Source organism: Erigeron canadensis, chromosome 4, assembly GCF_010389155.1.
Source record: "Erigeron canadensis isolate Cc75 chromosome 4, C_canadensis_v1, whole genome shotgun sequence".
NCBI classification, from domain to species: Eukaryota; Viridiplantae; Streptophyta; class Magnoliopsida; order Asterales; family Asteraceae; genus Erigeron; species Erigeron canadensis.
Window position 1 is genome coordinate 19,667,262 of NC_057764.1, and position 20,398 is coordinate 19,687,659.

Here is a 20,398-nt window from a genome sequence, read left to right on the forward strand (position 1 = left end):
AGAATAATTAGACGGTTTCTTTGGGGTGGCTCTGATGGAAAACACAAGATTCATTGGGTGGCGTGGGACAAGGTGGCTACCCCTGTTTCGATGGGTGGGTTGGGTTTAAGCAGGATGGCGGATTGCAACTTGGCGCTTCTTGCCAAGTGGATGTGGAGGTTCAAAACTGATCATAAAGGACTCTGGAGGAACGTGGTTAGAGCTATTCATGACACAAAAAGATGTTGGGAGCCCCTTCCAGTTAATAAAATGATTCAGGGAGTTTGGTGTTCCATTGTCAAGACGATAAGCAAGGTCAAGGTGGAGGGCGTCAAACTTAACTCAATGGTTAAAGGTAAGTGTGAAGATGGTAGAAGCATAAGATTTTGGCTTGATCCCTGGGTTTGTAATGAACCTCTGAAAGAAGTTTTTCCGGTTTTGTTTAGAAGAGAAAAGGATAAAAAATGTTTTGTATTCGAGAAATTTGACTCCAATCTAAATGGGTTCACTCGTTTCGGGGGTGATAGGAACAGGGAGCTACTGGATCATGTCCCTCATATTGGCGGATTTGCTTTGGATCAGTTGCTAGAAGGTATATCAGGGACTCTAAGAAAGGATAATTGGTTGTGGAATGGGGGAAAAAATACGAGCTTCAGTGTGAAAGGTGTGAAAGAGTGGTTAAGAGGTGGAATTGTTTGCAACAATAGTTCTGCTTTTTCTTGGTCAAAATGGGTTCCTAAAAAGTGTAATATATTCATGTGGCGGGTTGGCTTGGATCGTATTCCTACTATGCTTGCTCTAAGGGACAGAAAGTGCAGATTCAACTCTTTACTCTGTGCTTTATGCGAGAAGGAGGAGGAGGATGTCAATCATCTTTTTTGTTCTTGTGAAGTCAGTATGGAGATTTGGTAGAAGGTTTCTTCTTGGTGTAACCTTCAACCTTTTTTCTTGTTCTCGGTCAAGGACCTGTTTGACATTCATTCGAGTGCTAGGTTGGAGAAAATAATGGCTTCGGGGGTACAAGGTATTATTTTCATCTCTTGTTGGTGCTTATGGTTGGCTCGAAACGAAAAGAAGTTCGCTAACGGGAAGGTAAATGTCGATAAGATTTTTCAAGACATCAAGATCTTAGGCTTTTTATGGTATAGGAATAGAACCAAGTTCCACTCAATTACGTGGGACGATTGGTGTACATTCAAGTTGCTGTAAATTTTGCTTGTATGGGGCCACATAACGATTTGTTGATGATGGCAGTTTGTGAATAAAAGTTACATTTCATAAAAAAAAAGTTGAAAACGAAGACCATGTAAATTATCACCGTCTTGACATCTTGTGCCTTGTAAACTATTACCGTTGTATCGCCCGAATACTAGACTAATTTAACATACAAGTTATCGTACAAAAACAACCAACTGTAATAATAGTCTAATTTAGCCACCACATGGCCACATTCAATATTCAACCAACACATTAATATCCAACCAACACTACTCTACAATCAAAATTCAACCAACTACATAAATGTCCAACCATCAACATTAATAACATACTTGATACAATATTTATTAAAAGAACCATCAAATCTTCCAAGAGATTGATCTAACGTCTAGAACTCTCTTTTCTTCCATTGATACCAACAAAACATATTATCATCTTGAGCAAGGTTGCGGAAGTTGCTCGCTCACATGTAGGTCGACAAATGAGTTGGGGGTACTCGGAGTAATCGGCCGACTCGGATCGACTCGACACTCTATCTTCTAGCGAGTATCCGAAGAGTACTCGACTCTTACAACAGTGATCTTGAGAACACATATACACACGGTTTCTAACATCAAAGAAACTTGGAAGAAACCGCCCACTAACCTCTGAAATTTCAGCCAAAGACATAATCATGAAACACACACACATCAAACCCGCTCTTATGATAACTACTTTAATTTTGGATCAAAGAGATTAGGAGAGAGGAATTGAAGGAGATCATTCGAGTTGAAGCGAAAAAAGTATTTGCTAAAAAACCAACAAGACGATTAGAGAATCGAAAGATATCTTCATACACGTTGTAGAAAAAGTCACTGGATCTGGTAAATAATATTTTTTTATTATATTTATTATTTATTATCTATCTACTTTTTTGGAACTCATTACAAGTTTTTTGAGTTTCATTTGTGTTACAACAGTTCTAAGACTATGTTCAATGATAAATTTCTTACTCAAATGGATAGAGAAAATACGGAGATCTTTAATATATCATCAAGCAAAAAGAATGCTGATGGACTGATGACAAATAATTTGCTCTTTAGGACAAAAGGGAATATTTATTGTGTAGTCCTCCTGGTCTAAGCGGGTAAACTTTAAAAAGTAGGGAGACTTGGGTTGTTTTTGGCAATTATACCCTATGTGCTAAGACTAAGGGTATATATTATATGCGGAATTACATAGAGTGTTCATAACTCCCTGAGATGGGACTGTCAAAAACAATCTTAGTTTCCCTTCTTTCTTAAGTTGTCTCATTGTCATCGAATAATCTTTATCTCCTGAGATGAGGAGGTCTCCACAATAATATTTCCCATTGTCTTAAAGTTTAGATCATTTGTTATCAGTCCAACAATCTCCTTGCTTGATGATATATTAAAGATCTTTACATTTTTGCCATTTCCATTTGAGTGAGAAGATCATCCAGCTTAGTGTCAGAACATTTGTAATAGACATGAAACATAGAAAACTTGTAGTGATACCAAAGTGATTAGATTTAGGCCCGTGTCTAATACACGGATTGTTTATAACATATTGAAGATAGAATTAAATATACATAATTCAAGAAAATATGTGAAAATACAAATCAGTGAATTCAAATATAAATAATATAATTATAATTATGAAAGAACAAATCAGTAATTCAAATATAAATATTGTAATGAAAGTCAATTTAACTTTAATGCTGAAAAATTGACAAAAGTGTTTAATTTGTTCGTCAATGAATATCATGTCAATGTTTGCTGTTTTGACTGTTTTCATAATCATACAATTAAAAAAACTTCTTGTAGTTTTTGTTGTGGTATTTGTTTTTCATGAAAGTTTTGAATTATATAATTGTTTTCTATTAGATATATATTATTTTTTGTATATATTCAACGATAGTTTGATAAGTTCTGATTAAAAATAACTTGAATAAGTTATTATTATAGTTGGATGAATACTAATTATAAGCAAAGTTTTTTTTTTTAAAATATTTATTATTATTTAACTAGTTGGATATTTGGGATAAAGGTGAGTTTTATATTTTAGGGTAAAGGTGAATTTTTTAAAGTTGACAGTTTTTTTAGTTTTCATCCCTAATGTTTAAAAATTACAATTTTAACCTTAAAGTTGGCAACATTTTGCAATCAAGGTCCTTTCCTAAACGGCGTTTGTTTTTTGCCGTTAACGTATGCACGTGCTAAACACGTGAGGGTATTAATGTCATTTCCTTGTTACACCGGACTACCTAAGGGACTAAAAGTGAAAAACATGACATGTTTTGGGACGAAATTTGCAAAATATCTTATTTTAAAGAAAAAAGGGTTTTTTCTTCATCACCATCAATGGAGTCGTCTTCTTCATTTCATATCTACATCTATTTCTATTTGTTTTTCTTTAACATACATCAATATCTAATCTAAATAAAGAACAAATTATGTCTTTCAGCCTGGTCACGGGTTCGAAATATTTGAAAGACATATTAGGAAGTCTTTGCCAATGCGGTGGGGTATGCGGGTTTTCTCTAGCATTTAGCTGGTTTCCTACAGAACGGTAGTGGGACTTCTACCGCCAGGCATGCCATCGGATTAACTGTGATGGTGACGTGTCGATCTCTACTAAACGATGAAGAGTCATGCCGCTGAGTCCAATCACCACGACTGTTAAAAATAAAATAAATAACAAATAAATTAAACTACAGCTTCATATGCAAAAATATAAACAAAATCATAAATTCCAAATCAGTTTCTTAAATCTATACAAATCATAAATATATAAATCCCAAATAAATTTCTCAAATATACACAAATCATGAAACTCAACATCATCATCACACATATACATACCAAAAGAAAGAAAACAAAACATGAAAAAGGAATTTAATTTTAGAACTTAGCGTTGTTCTATTTCTGCTAAGGTATGACGGACTATCTACACACATCAACTGTTTGAAGCAAACATTACCAAAATGCCCCGTTTGATGTAAAACTCCCCGTTTTATACCCCGTTTTACATAAAATGCCGCATTTGGCCGGTGTGTAGATAGCAAAACACTGTTTGAAAATTATACATGGTCTAACACTCATGTCAGGTGAATGACAAGTGTCAGTCCCCCGTTTTTGGTGCCATTTTACATAAAACGCTAAGTATTAGTTGAACGCCCCCTCTTATGTAAAATCCCCGTTTTATACCCCGTTTAACATAAAACGCCGCATTTGGCCGGTGTGAAGATAGCAAAACACTGTTTGAGAATTACATGTGGTCTGACACTCATGTCAGGGGAATGACAGGTGTCATTCTGTCATTCCCGCGTTTTTGGTGCCATTTTACATAAAAAGCTAATTAAGTATTAGGTGAAGTGTCTAAACTGGCCATTTCACTTCAAATGTATATATGCCAGTGCCGTTCTCTAAGCATAAACGCAATGTTTTACATAAAACGGAGCCGTTTTCTTATGGTTTATGTAATTGTATTTTGAAATTTGTATAAAACTTGAAATTACAATATAGACAGTAAGTTATCATTTTTTAATCAAGCGAGTTTTTTCTAAAAAAATATAGGTTTTTTTATGCTTTTAAATTTATAAGTTGTACAAGTAATTATCTCAAACACACACACATACACACACACACACACACTTACGAGCAAAGAACCTGATGAGTGTAGTATAGTTAAGTGAGCAGGGACGCTTGCACTACCTAATCTAATAATATGTGTAATTTTAGCGGTTGTGGGGTTGTCACGGTTTCCTATAAAACTAATTAAAACTGTAAAGTAAATAAAAGTCGCAACCGCTTATTCAGCGAGACGCTAAGTCTGAAAATAGATTGAAAAAGTGAATAACAATAATTAAATTAAAATACTTGTTTGGCATCTCGGATCTCATGGTACGACCAAATATAATTCTACCTACTTGCTAGTCTGTTGGAAACTTAATCACGGCTTGAATTCTCGTTCGATTCACTTTGCCTAAATTACTAGTGTTGTCCCTAGACTCACATTATTCTATAAACAATTTCTCGTTAGATTCATTGTTTAAGCATTAATGACCTAAAGTTTGTGTTACTAGCTCATCTTTAAGTTACCCGGCTCTTAAGCGATGACCAGATAATAATTATCTCTAGTGACCACAGTACTCGTTTCCAAGTCACTGATCGCGTCTGGCATTGTTAAGCTTCATGTTATATTCATCATAATTACTATGGTTCTGGATCCCTCGGTTACAAGTAAATCACCTTTTACAACTAGTTATAGATCGACTAGTGTTTTTCATCCTAATGTATTAATCCTAGTGTATGATTATAGACCGATCATCATAATTAAATCAATAGATGCAGATATAGAATTGGTAATAGTATGAAAAACTAGTAAAACATGTATCTACGATAAAAAGTAAAACACACTCCAACAGATCTAACAAATAAAGTAAAATAGATAAATGTCTACATGATCACATCGATCCAAATAAGTACTCAGCTTACTAGCCTGACATTATTAAAGGAATAACAAAGTCTGAAAAGATGAAAGACATTGTTTACCAACTGAAAGTAAAATGAAAGAGTAGATCTAGGTTGAGGATGAAGATCGGAAGGTATTAGAAGCTCCGAAACCTCCTAGAAATTTGCAAAGTCAACCTAGGATTGAATATGGGCAGCTAGGGCTGCTGAATCGGCTCTCTCTTAGGGCTTTGAGGGTTGTTTCGGCTTAAATAAGTGAATAGGTCGGTTGCTGGTCTGGGCCGCCCAACGGCGCTGGATGGGGCTCCAGCGGCGCTGGCTGCTGCTGCTGCTTCTCGTACTTCTTTGTTCGGCTCCCGAATCACCTCATTGTGTCTTGTAACTTCATAGGTCTTCATCTTGAGTCACTTGTTGCCATTTCAACTCACTTGCATCTTCCGTGAACCTGCATAAAGATACGAGCATAAAGATCTTGAGTGTAATTTTGTTGGGCCGGATTCAAGGTCTTGCTAACATAAGAAATGGGACGTAAATGTTTATCCTCCCTTTGGCCTAAAACGACCCCTAAGGCATAGTCACTAGCATCACACATTAACTCAAATGGTAATGACCAATCGGGTGAAGTCATAATTGGTGCATTAGTCAATTCTTTCTTTAACAAGTTAAATGCGTTAAGACACTCATCATTAAACACAAACGGGGCATCTTTTTCTAACAATTTGGTCATTGGCCAGGTTATCTTTGAAAAATCCTTTATGAACGTACGATAAAAACCGGCATGATCCCAAAAGCTTCTAATTGACTTAACATTGGTAGGTGGAGGTAATTTAGCGATGACATCAATTTTTGCTTTATCAACCTCTAGACCCGACTTAGAAACTTTATGTCCCAATACAATCCCCTCCTTCACCATGAATTGACATTTTTCCCAATTTAAGACCAAGTGGGCCCTTTCACATCTTTCAAGCATTTTATCAAGACTTTCTAAACAACTCTCAAAAGAACTACCAAAAACAGAAAAATCATCCATGAAACTTCCATGGAAGTTTCGATCATGTCTTGAAAAATAGCAATCATAAAATGTTAAAAAGTACCGGGAGCATTACAAAGACCAAAAGGCATAGGCATAAGTGCCATAGGGACAAGTAAAAGTGGTCTTTTCTTGGTCTTTAGGGTCAATGGGTATTTGGAAGTACCTGGAAAACCCGTCTAAAAAGCAAAAATACTCGTTACCGGCGAGCCGTTCGAGCATTTGATCAATGAAGGGCAATGGGAAATGGTCCTTGCGGGTTGCATCATTCAATTTCCGATAATCAATACATACCCTCCACCCCGTAACAGTTCTAGTAGGAATTAATTCATTTTTATCATTTAAAACAACGGTCATTCCACCCTTTTTCGGTACACAATGTACCGGACTGACCCAAGAACTATCCGAAATGGGGAATATGATTCCCGCATCATGTCACTTAATAACCTCTTTTTTTACAACATCTTTCATATTTGGATTTAATCTCCATTGTCTTTGCACAATTGGTTTAACATTATCAACAAAGTTTATGGTGTGTTTAAAAACTTTTGGACTTATACCCGGAATATCAGAAATTTTCCATGCAAAGGCTCTTTTATGAGCCTTAAGGACGGTCAAAAGTCTAGATTTTTCATCCTCCAAAAATGAAGATGAAATGACAACGGGTAAGAAAAATGTACCTTCAAGATAGGCATATTCGAGATGATCCGACAAGGGTTTGAGTTCCAAATCGGTAGGAGGACACTCGATCGATGTAAGCACCCGTGTGCTTTCACTAGCCGTGATCTCTTCAAAAGTCTCATCCTCCGGTGGAGTTTCATCAACACTCAATGCCATGATTTCTTGCACCATATCTTCGACTAGCACTTTCTCTTCTTCACTACAAGCAAGCAATGCCTATCCATCTTCCACGTCCAAGATATCTATGAGCTCTTTCTCTAAAGCATCTTCTTCTTCTTCAATAACATCAATCCTGAAACAAGATTCATCACACGAGTAAGGATGCTTAAGAGCCCTATCAACATTAAAAACTACCCGGTTTTCTCCGACACCTAAGGAAATCTCTTTAGCCTTAACCCGGATGATAGCATCCACGGTCATAAGGAAGGGTCGGTCAAGAATTAGAGGCACATTAACATCCGCCTCCATCTCAAGAATAACAAAATCTACCGGGAAAATCATATGACCCACCTTTATTTGTAAATTTTCCGCTATCCCCATGGGATATTGGAATGAACGATCCGCAAGCCTAATGCTCATATGGGTAGGGGTCAATTCACCTAACGACAATCTTTTATAAACAGAATAAGGCATCAAATTAATGCTAGCCCCAAGATCGGCTAATGCCTTATACAAACGAACACCAAAAGAACAAGAGATAAGAAAACTCCCTGGATCTTCCAATTTAGGAAGAATCTCGTTCTTTATGATGGCAGAACACTCGGCACTCATGACTGCCGTCTTCGCCTCTTCTAGCTTCTTTTTATCCGAAATGAGTTCCTTGAGAAACTTCGCATAATTTGGCATACCTGCAAGAAGATCAACTAAAGGAATGGTAATGTTAACATTTTGAATCAAATCAACAAACTTTTTGAAATTCTCCTTGATCTTCGCTTTCCTCAATCGTTGAGGAAAAGGTATCTCGGCTGATACGGCTTAACGGGTGGTTTCTCAACAGTCTTTGATGGAACGACCGGTGTCTTCACGGCTGGGTTCGGCTCCATCTCAATCTCATCATCAACAGCTTCATCGGCTTCAACCTGCACAAGAGGAGTAATATCATTAGGAAAAGGATTTGCAGAATTATAAGTATTACCTGCTCTTGTTGTGATCACATTCACTTGCTAATTTCGAGCATTCAGATAGCTATACTTCTGTCCGGATCCTTGGTTATTCTGCCGAGGCCTAGGATTTTGCTGGGTATTGCTCGGTAGTGTACCGGGCTGCCTATTTGAGTTTCCTAGCCATTCAAGTTTAGCTTCTATATCTTGAAATGTGGCCTGCGTGCTCTTTGTACTTTGCTCAAGCTTTTGAGCCAAACCGTCCAAACGAGTAGTCATGGAATCCCATTGCGAACTCATCTTCTTATTTTGTTCTTCCACCTTCTCATTGGTTGCTTTCTGAGCACTGACCAAGTCCTTCATGATGTCTCTCAATTCAGCGTTCGAGTTTTGCTGATTGCTAAACCTGCTGAACCTATTGCCACCAAACCCAAAGTTGTTAGCATTATTAATTGAAGATGAGGGATAAGAAGTACCTGATTGTCGGTTTTGATAACCGATGTTCTGGTTGTAGTTGCCCTGCTGTTGATTTTGAACATAGCTAACTTCCTGAGCCAGTTTGTCCGGGCAATCTTCCGAGTAGTGCATATCTCCACAGTAGTCACATCCATCCACTATGACCTTAACATCTCTTTCTATACTCTTAAACCTTGCATCTTGGTTGTCAAACCTCTCATTCATTTGCTTCGAGAGTGCTTTGACTTCAGCAACCAAACTCGATTCTTCACTACTTTCCATCTTAGCAACAGTCTTACTTGCGGGTCTCCTACTTTGAGTTTCTTCTCGGACAGAGAACTCCTTAGCCATGTCATCCAAGATTTTATAACCTTCACTTGGACTCACATTATTCAAACTACCCCCAAACGTAGCTGCAAGTTCCCTTCTAGTCTTCCTAAGCAAACCGTCATAGAAAATCTCAACCACTACTTCAGTAGTCATATTATAACCTGGACAATTTCGGAGCATTTCCTTATACCGTTTCCAAGAATCAACTACAACTTCACCCGCATCTTGAGTAAATGCCCTGATCTTATTTTCCAATTGTCTTTGAGTTCTTACAGAATAGAACTCATCAATAAAACCTTCTCGAAATTCAGCCCATGTGGAGTACAAGTCATTCGGTTGTTCCTTGAGCGAAGCTTTTGCCTCTCCACAAAGAGTAAGTGGAAAGAGCTCAAGTTTCACGATATCATTTTGTCCTTCTCCATAATTGTAAAACCTGCAAATCTTTTCAAACCTTTCCAAATGGCCGTAAGGATCACTGTTTGTCAACTCCATCGAACTTCTCTTCCTCGACACTCTTTAAGTGATTTCCTTTAAGATTAAAATTCAACCCGGTGGCTGGAGAACGAATAGCATTGCCACGGTTGGCCGGTATGTTTCTCCTTCGATCCCCGTAAAGACGATTGTTGGGGTTGACTGGTTGTTCCTGATCACCCATTCTTTTTGCCTGAACTGGTTGATTTACCCGAAGAATTACCGCTGAACCAGGTATAGAAGTCTTGTCCTTATTATCTTCCTCTTCTGAACTATCACCTGATTTTAAAACACCACCTGATTCTAAGAAATCGGTGTTGAACTGGATCCCCGTCGATGAATCTTTCTTCGAATAATGTTGATCCAAATCAATGTCCTCTTGGACTTGCTCTGCAGTTTCTGGATCTATCCTGTTAGATGTAGAGGTCTTCGTGTTGCTGAGTGACAATAAGCGACGTCTGGCTCTTCCTGGATTAGACTGAGGACTGACCAAAGGTTTTCTAGAAGCTCTTGTGTTCATCAACTACTAAGAACCTGCACAATCACCACAAGACAAAACGTTAACCGCACCTAGGACAAAAAGAAATAAATTAAAAACAAAAATAAAATCTATCTAATAAAGCAGTTAACTTCCTCACAAATGAAAGCAAGAAAGGATCGAACCACTAAATTAAACAACTACTTAAACTTAAGTCCCCGACAACGGTGCCAAAAACTTGATGTGTTAAATCGAGTAATAAAATTTATAAAACACGAACTACTAGAAAACTGACTACAACACACTTACGGGCAGTAAACCCGTTCGTATGCAGTATAGTAAACCGGTAAATCCGAGGTCGAACACAAGGACTTTGTAAGCAGTTGTTATAATAAAGCGATTCAAGAAAAAGGGGGGTTTTTATGGCCGAGTTGCCACGTTGCAAAAGTTAGTAGAAAAACTCAGTAATCCTTCAGGATTAATCGAAAAGAGAATTTGTTGTATTTTATGACAAAAGAGATTTAAAAGTCATCCGTCTTGACCTCGCTCAACAACATATTTGGATTGCACATAAATGAAGTTCAAATTCAGTTTAAGTTGATAAAGATAATCGTGACAAAACAAAGACACAAACTGGTACCACCAACGTTTATAAAATCATTTAAATCACCTAATTAATTAGTTCCTTTGTAAAAGCCGGTACCACCAATGCTTAAAACAATTTCCTTAACCAACTAGTTTATTTGATTATAAATTAACAATTGTACCTATGTGAAGATAATGTGGTACCACCAACCGTTACACAACACATTGACAAAATAACTCCTTTTATTAAATGACATTCACTATCATACCATGAACTAGTGATAACTGTTTATAGACAAACAATTAACAGAAAAGCACATATATATTTGACTAGTACCACTAACGAAGAACATATATGCCACCAATATCACATAATAAATAGTAAGGAATTAAATCATCAAGATCTCGACACAACAACGATAATTGAAATCAACTTTGAATTATAAATTTGTGTAATCCTACATATTGTATCACTCCATCAAAACGGATGATAAAGAATTTAGCTACTCATGATAAGATTAATAAAACTAACAATCATTATATAAATAGAATCCATAATAATTATTTAGTAATATAGTCTCAAAATAAATAATAATAAAAGAGTTTGAGAAAAGAATTCAAACAAGAATTGGACTAGCGGATGAATGCTTAAAGCTGCTCGAATTCGAAACAAAAATTGCGGCTCTTATGCCCCACGAACTAAGCACCTCCTTGCGAATAATTAATTACCAAAAAACCCTCTAGCCGACCTCCAAACTAAAACCCTTCTAATAATATTTGTTCGATAGCTATCTGTTACGTACGCATAATTAAAACCTCTCCCTGAAAACTCACGAGCTCTCAATTTTAATTGTCATTCTATATATATATATATATATATATAAATATGTTGTCGGTTTTTGATGACAAGTTGACAACCGACTTCACAAGTCTTCAACTTTCCATTTAGCCTTCTTTCTAAAATCCAAACCAACCGACCTCTCTTTGGGCCAACAATACAAAACAATATCAATTAATAATAATTGAGCTGTTTCTTTTAAAGTCTTCGGCCTATAAAAGTATGTTGATGTCAAATTATGGACTTGATGTCGACGCATTTTTTTCTCTAAATGAGCCCACCATCAGATTCATTTGAAGTAATTAATATAATTGGGACTTAATACCCATTGACTTGCAAACTGGGGTGAAACATGAATCAAAAGACTTTATCTTAAGCATTTTATGATACTCCACCTACATGAACCTACAATTCAAATATAATCTATTAAGTAACAAAAGTTCATAAAAATAATCATAACTCAAGTATAAAAATAATGATATCGCATAAAATAAATGTATATAAAATCGGCGATATAACATGGCATCATATCATATTCACATTTCATAAGCATATCATCATTCCATAATATGAGAACTTACCTTATGCCTTTGCAACCTGCATATACATGTTATTCATCATAGAAAGGTAAGCATCATATCTCATATCAACCTCTCATAACCCCCTTTACTTTACTTTTAATCATACATAAACGTTTGGAAGGTTTTACTTATGAAAAACGTATTTTGTTGTACCACCAGGTGACAAAAAATGTTATTTTACCTTGGTATAGCTTATGAACCTGTTATGAGTATCTTACAGTGCTTGCTAAGTGCTCCCGACTACCTAGAATGAGTACAAGATCGACATATAAGCTACACGAAGTGTTTTGTGCAAACCGGGCATCAGGTGCGTCGCACCTCCCTAGTGATGTGTCACACCAATCAACTAAAAACTCATATTCTGGGCAGTGGTGCGTCGCATCACCCATTTGGTGCGTCGCACCTGGGGTGCCGACCAGCAACTCAATTTTTAAACTTGCTCTAAACGATTCTCATTCGATCTCAAACCCTTAGCCCGACCTGGGGACATAAAATTGACCTTTTTAATGATACTTTTGATGACTCAAATCAATCAATTGATCCTTTAATCATTGGCTTACATATAGCAATCGTTTGATCACCCGAAAACATGAAATCGACGATCAATCAACTATTTAACCCAACCTAAACCCTATGGCCTGGATCGAAATCACTTGCATAACATATATGATCAGATTTCAAAGGGAATTTACCTATATTACCTGTAGATGACTTAGGGGATTCACGATCTTAACAAAACTTGATCAATACGGCACGAAACAATGAAATCTTGGAAGGAACTTTGCTTTGGGGAGGGAGGGAGGAAAGGCTGGAGGTTTTCTCACGTATGGGACTGAATTTTGTGACAATTAGGGATACCTAATTGCACCTTAAGCCCTGGCCATCAACTCCTAATCTTGCACTTGACTTTCTTAACTTAAACCTCTATCGGGAGTCTTAACATTCTAACAAGTACTTAATTACTTAACTTTAGTTCAATACTTTCATTAATCAACATATCGATCATATTTTATTAAACACATAAGCATTTAATCACGTAATCCCATATAGGGCACATAAACTTAACGAAACTTAACGTTGACTAACGGAAGGTCAAATAGTCAAACATAAAAAGTTTGGGATGTTACAATATTAAACCCCAAATTTAATTGATAAGAAGATAGGTAGAAACATTATTATATGATTCTTAAACAAGATTGAATGGATTTAACACTTGAGAGAAGTTTAAGAAAATGGAAGAAGAAGAAGAATAAAATGGTGAAAGGGTTGGTAGTGATGGGAGGGTGAATCACACAAGAAGTGGGTGGCTGGACAATCTTCCTGCTTGCCACATTTTGTTAAATTAAAAGGGGCATTTTACCCGTTATCCACTAAAGTTCCAACTAATTTAACACTATAACTCAATTTTAAATACTAGGAAATTATTTTAATGTCAAAACTATAAAAAGATTAATTTTCATTGGCCTAAAAGTTTTAGGGTGTTACAATGCAGGTTCACGGAAGATGCGAGAGAGGGTAAATGGCATCAAGTAACACAAGATGAAGTCCTATGAAGTTACAAGACACAAGGAGGTGATTCGGGAGCCGAACGAAGAAGTACGAGATGAAACAGCAGCTACCAGCTTCGCTGGCAACCATACCAACGCCGCTAGTCAAGACCCAGCGCCGCTAGCCCCTACAAGCCAAAAACCAGCGTCGCTGGTAGGCCCACCAGCGCCACTGGGTGGCCCAGTTCAGCAACCGACTTTCAGCTCTATATAAGTCGAACTAACCCTCAAAACCCTAAGAGAAAGCCGATTCAGCAGCCCTAGCCACCCACTATCAATCCTAGTTCATAATTGCAGATTCCCAGAAGGTTTTGGAGCTTCTAACACTTTCTGATCTTCATCCGCGGTCTAGATTTACTTTTCTATTTTACTTCCAGTTTGATAAACAATGACTTTCATCTTTTCAGACTTTGTTATTCTTTTAATAATGTTAGGCAAGTAGGCTGAATACTTGTTTGGATCAATGTGATCATGTAGACATTTATTGTTTTACCGTGTTTGTTAGAATCTGTTGGAGTGTGTTTTACTGTTTATCGTAGATCCATGTTTTACTATTACTAGTCTTTCATATTATTATCGGTTCTATATCTGAATATATTAGTTTAATTCTGATAGTCCATGATCATACACTAGGACTAATATGCTAGGTTGGAAAACACTAGTCGGTCTATAACTAGATGTACAAAGTGATTCACTTGTAACCGAGGGATCCAGAACCATAGTAATTAGGATGAATAGAACATGAAGCTTAACAATGTCAGACGTGATCAAGTGACTTGGAAACAAGCAATGTGGTCACCGGAGAGAATTATTATCTGGTCATGGCTTAAGAGCCGGGTAACTTAAAGATGAATTAGTAACACAAACTTTAGATCATTAATGCTTAAACAATGAATCTATCGGGAATTTGTTTATAGGGTAGTGTGAGTCTAACGACAGCACTAGTATTTAGGCAAAGTGAATCTAACGAGAATCTGAGCCATGATTAAGTTTCCAACAGTCTAACAAACGGGTAGAATAGTATTTGGTCGTACCATGAGATCGGAGATGTCAAACAAGTGTTTTAATTTTATTACTGTTATTTGCTTTCTAAAGCTATTTTCATAACGAGCCCCTCACTGAATAAGCGGTTGCGTCTTTTAATTTACTTTTTATTGCATTAGTATAATAAGAAATCGTGACAACCCCACAACCGCTATAATTACACGTTTTATTAGATTAGGTAGTGCAAAGCGTCCCTGCGAACGATCCTGTAGCTTATCACTAGACTATACTACGCTGACCGAGTTCTCTGCCCGTAAGTGTGTGTGTGTTTTAAGATAGTTACTTGTACAACATTTTATAAATTTGAAGACATAATAAAAACCACCATCAATAACCTAATAATCTTTCTAACTATGAGATGATGACATGCGAAAAAATTAGGAGACAAGATTAGGAAAGAAAATTAGTGGATACAACTTGTCACCTTCATAATGTTTTAAGAGGATTATTATGCTATTTAGTTAGGAAGATTTATCATTTTCCATATATATATATATATATATGTATATATATACATACATACACGAGCATCATACCCGCGCGTTGCGGCGGAATTTTGTTTTTGGAATGACAATTTGTTATAAGGGTAGATATGGTAATTTAGTGTTGTAGTGTGTGAAAGAGGCATTTTGGAAACCATAAATATGCTGAAAGGGCTTTTTGGGGAAAAAATATGTTTAACTTTTTAAGACACCCCATAAATAAAAATCCAAAATGCTTTATAATATAAGTGAAGATAAAGAAGTAAAGATATATATGAATATATCTTCCAATAAATTAGACGTATATTTCTTCAATTGCTTAATCTATTTATTTATATTATAATTAAAAGAGTAGTTTAAAGGTACACTTGACTCTCTTCTCCCTCTAGACCTTCATCCTAATTAATCCTTAAATTATAGATTTTAGGGCGCCTCTCCAATTTTTCTCTATATATTTTTTAATTATTTATTTATTAAAAAGATTTAGAGTTTTATGGGCCTTCGCCTTGTAACTATATAAATTACCGGATATTAAGCTAATTTCATTTGTTCGATCGGTTGGTCATAAAACCCTTTACTATGTGGAAGTAGAACACGCTGAAATAATGTATTTGCATACCCAAAAAAAAAAAATCCCATGTGGTTAAGTTCGGCGAGATTTATGGATCAAGAATTAAGTTTTATGTACATAGTCGAATAAAAACACATGTTAAACGGTATTTATGGATCAAGATTAATATTTACGTTTCACATTCTCTATCTATCTATATCTATACTATATTATAAAGCAGATCTTTCATGTTTACATTTTAAGTTTCAACATTTACTTTCTCCCTATATATTAATTCTATATTTACCTAACACCTTTTCTCTCTCCTCAAATCTCAACCAATCATTTTTTTTCTCTCCTCCATAAATCATTTCTTTCTCCAATTTATTCAAAAAAATTTATCTCAAAAACCGTACATTGATAAATTATAAAAATTATATGGGTGTTCTTAAAATTTAATGCTTTTTCATTAAAGATGTCATTCGATATACTTTCGACGAATTTTTAAATCCGAGAGCGGAGCCCGTACTGTTAAGGCATTTGGCTATCACACTCTATGACCTATCACCCCCACCATCTCACCGCCGCAACGCCCGGGTATTTGCTCTCGTATATTATAAAGCAGATCTTCCCTGTTTACATTTTAAGTTTCAACATTTACTTTCCCAAAATACCCATATTTCAATTCTATATTTACCTAACACTCTTTCTCTCTCCTCAAATCTCAAACAATCATTTGTTTTTTCTTTCCTCCATAAATTATTTATTCCTCCAATTTATTGACAATCTTTTATCTCAAAAACCGTACACCGATAAATTATAAAAATTATATGGGTGTTCTTAAAGTTTCATGCTCTTTCATTAGAGATGTCATTCGATATACTTTCGACGAATTTTTAAATTCGAGGGCGGAGCCCGTACGGCTAATGCATTTGACTATCACACTCTACGACCTATCACCCCCCATCATCTCACCCCGTAACGTGCCGGTACTTACTCTCGTTATAATAATTTTAATCCTAGTTTAACGATATTTTTATACGAGTATAAATATCCTTTCTAAATTAGATTTCTCCACAAGGTCAACCCCTCTTCCAATATAACTTCCTGCCATTTTGTTTATACAGCTGGCTAGAGAAGTGTTGATGAACGCAGTCCTAGAAAAACAAACAAAAATATAAGATTTATATTTTTGAACTTTCAAAAAATTAAAGTACTTCTTTTGATGGTCTCCAGTACCGATCACAAACAAAAAAGTACTTCTTTTGATGGTCTCCTACATCATCTCTGCTCGACCACTGGCGCCACTCAGATCCTGCACCGACACCCAACAAGATAAAGAAGTTAAAGAATTTGCAAATAATTAAAGTGAGTCACAAACTCGTTTAAATTAATCTAATAATGTTTTGATTTATGTATTATTCTTTCTTGTGTAGATTTAGGTTTGTAATTGGTCTTTAAGGTGAGATGAAGGGTCCCCCCAAAGGGGAGATGAAGGGTTAATTTGGGATTTGAGATGGAAGATATGCAAGTAAAAGGGAGGGTGTTTTAGTTAGTTTTTTCCTCCCATTATTATTAGGGAAAAACCAATATGCTGAGACGAAAATTGGAAAATTCAAAATTAAAAATCAAACTATTAAAAAATCACACAAAAAAAAGATAAAAAGAGACGAAACTAGTGGTTCTCCTAGTCCTCCTACATAGTTTGGTTCTTACATTAACCAACCCATCATTATTAAATGTAAATATTAAAGGAATGAATAAAACTGAGATGTTATACGTAGGTTCGTAGTTTAAAATGTAATAACTTTGTTTATCGTGTCAATAATTTCATGTATCTGGATATATGTATCAACTATATAAATTATCACATCCAATGTCACGTTTTCGGTTTGCAAGTTTTTTATTGATACATACAATAACCGTATTTAAAAGTTCGTTGCAAACAATGCATAATACTGAAGTTGGAATCCATTATGACAATTCGTATAAAAGTGTTTATATCCATGTAAAATTTTGGTAGTTAGCTTTTTAGTATTAGTTTGTAAATAACGTATTGTTTAAGTATAATGCTATTTTTGGTCTTATTAACGTATAGTTTTCTTAATCTAATTATGTATATATAGATTTTGGTTTAAATTATATATTTTTAACTATGCATCATGAAATTTTTGTGCATTGATGTATAAATATTTGCGTACTATGAATCTTTGTATATCATTGTATCATGATTCAATAGTTAATCAGCATATCATTGTATATCATTGTATCATATGCTAATGGCTCAAATTTAATCAGCATTTAAAAGGCCATATACAACCAATCCATCTAATTACAATTATCAGACAATCAACATAGCTAGCCATAAGAATGGTTCTTAGCAAGAAACATCATTTCCTAGTGATCAAGGAGGGAAAGCCAAAGCGGCATTCAAATGATTTGAAATCTTTTAACAAACAAATTTTGACAATCATGCTATGTGTTCAATCAACACATTTTAGCTGTAGGGACACACTTCTCCTGATGCATAGTTAAGGTAGAATAAGTTATGGTAAACATAAAATACGTGGCGCTCTTGATAATTTAGGGCCGTTGTTGTGCTTTTATTTGTTGAATATGTAGAAGCTTCAATCGCATCTCCCTATGACAGATTTAAGACATGTTAGTATTTTTTTGACTTGTAATAGGATGGCGATCAATGCTACTTCGTATATAAGACTTTTCTCTATTGATCAAAGAATAAGATTACGTTGTAACCAACTTACCTAGTACAATGTATACAACGGAGAAAATCTACAAAAGCTATCAAACCTTGCGCTTCATGAAGTAGATCGTCAGCCAAAAGACGCTACTAACTCACCTTACTTGATCGATATAAGAACATATGAGTTTATCAGATGTACACTTCATTATCCTCTAAGTCAACACTTACAAAGAAAAAATTTAAAAAAAGTAGACGATGCATTTCATCGAGCACCTTGTGTGCAATTCGAATTAATCATGGTATATCACAATGTAAGCAAACAATTTAAATTTAGCTAAAACGTATAGAAGTACATGGTAAAAGATTAATCATTCATACAAAACACAATCTTGGTTATTGTTACAAAACCGTAGGTTAAATTCCCATCATAGAATTTACTCGCAAAAAAAAGTAAATTAAATTTAGTAATGATAATCAATAGCCATGATCAGAATGGATATAGAAGAGAAAATTGATGTACCTTTAAATTTGATATAACTTCAAATGTGTATCATTATAGATTGACAAAGATGTAACGTTTTATATTTGGAGAAGAAAATGTTTTTGATTGAAGGATCTACAATGATATTGTGTTGTGTTTTAGACTTTTATGAACTTATCTGAAAAATCCAGTGCATATAGAATATTATGCATATGAGGTTGTAAAAAATAGGTTAGTTTTCGGTATCCAATAATATGAAATGCTAACTTATGTTTATATCCAATAATATGTTTATTTCCAATACAATAACATATCCGCACTAGTTCTTGATCTGGATGTCCTCATGTTGAAAGTTACATATCCGTACTAATTCTTGATCCGCACTAGTTCTTGATCTGGATGTCGTCATGTTGAAAGTTATTCTTTTTCCATATCTTCGCCTGATTGATTTATTCATATGCCACATGTAATTGATGTTGGTTTTTTATTGATGTTGGTTTTTTATTTGCCCATTTGGCACTGTTATTGTATCGTATAATATAATTAAATGTGAACGTTATGAACAGTGTCACCGTGACGCGACAATATTTTACTGGATGATTTTTTATCATAGTAATATTCCGTATAATATTTATATAGTAAGTAATTAAAGGGGTACTAAAAACATATATATTAATGAGTCCCTGATTATCCATGAGCAAACCCATTACCTGAAAGTAAGTAAGTAAAAGGGGACCTGTTGGGTCCGAGTTCTGGTCCGGGATGAAGATTTTTAATTGGATCCAAGTCCGAAATTACCTAAATCTGACCCATACTTGACCCGTTGTATCCCTTATGGTTGGTATAAAAAGTCACCAAAAACTTCAATTTTTTGTTTATCTCCAATGGGGTGTCTTCAGATGCCCTTGGATATCCTTTGTCGTTGAAGCTTGTCCAAAACTAAGGTTTTTTTTAAGGATGCCCTTACGTCCTTATTTGTCCTTACCTAATATATTTTTGTTTTTAGTTGGGGGTAAATGGTATGTAAGGATATGTAAGGATGTTTGTATGGTTGGAGATAAAATTATAGGATTTAAAAGATTTATAAAAACATATAAGAAGTTGTAAGGATATGATGTGACAGCTTAAAAACGTCTAAAAACGTTCTTAGTATTGGAGATAGCTTAAGAGTTTGTGAAAGAGAAAGCTTTTTTTATTTGTAATTGAGGAGAAAAGCATTTTTTTTGGTCGTGTGGTTCAATTGTATGATTGTATCTATCCTCTTATTTCCCACCTTCAATCATTGATATTCTATCTATTCTTGTCTCCCGATCCCTTTATTTGTGCTCTTCTAAATTTTGCATTGTCTTACTTATCAATACAGACGTC

The 20,398-nt window shown here is 35.3% G+C and overlaps 1 long non-coding RNA gene across 1 annotated transcript; it reads right to left on the reverse strand.

Moving 5' to 3' along the window:
- Positions 1–18,117: 18,117 nt before the first annotated feature.
- Positions 18,118–19,207, reverse strand: LOC122598192. The gene is made up of 3 exons (XR_006323554.1): positions 19,070–19,207; positions 18,611–18,705; positions 18,118–18,486 (listed from the first exon to the last, which is right to left on the reverse strand). It is a non-coding gene; the product is annotated as an uncharacterized LOC122598192 (long non-coding RNA).
- Positions 19,208–20,398: the final 1,191 nt, after the last annotated feature.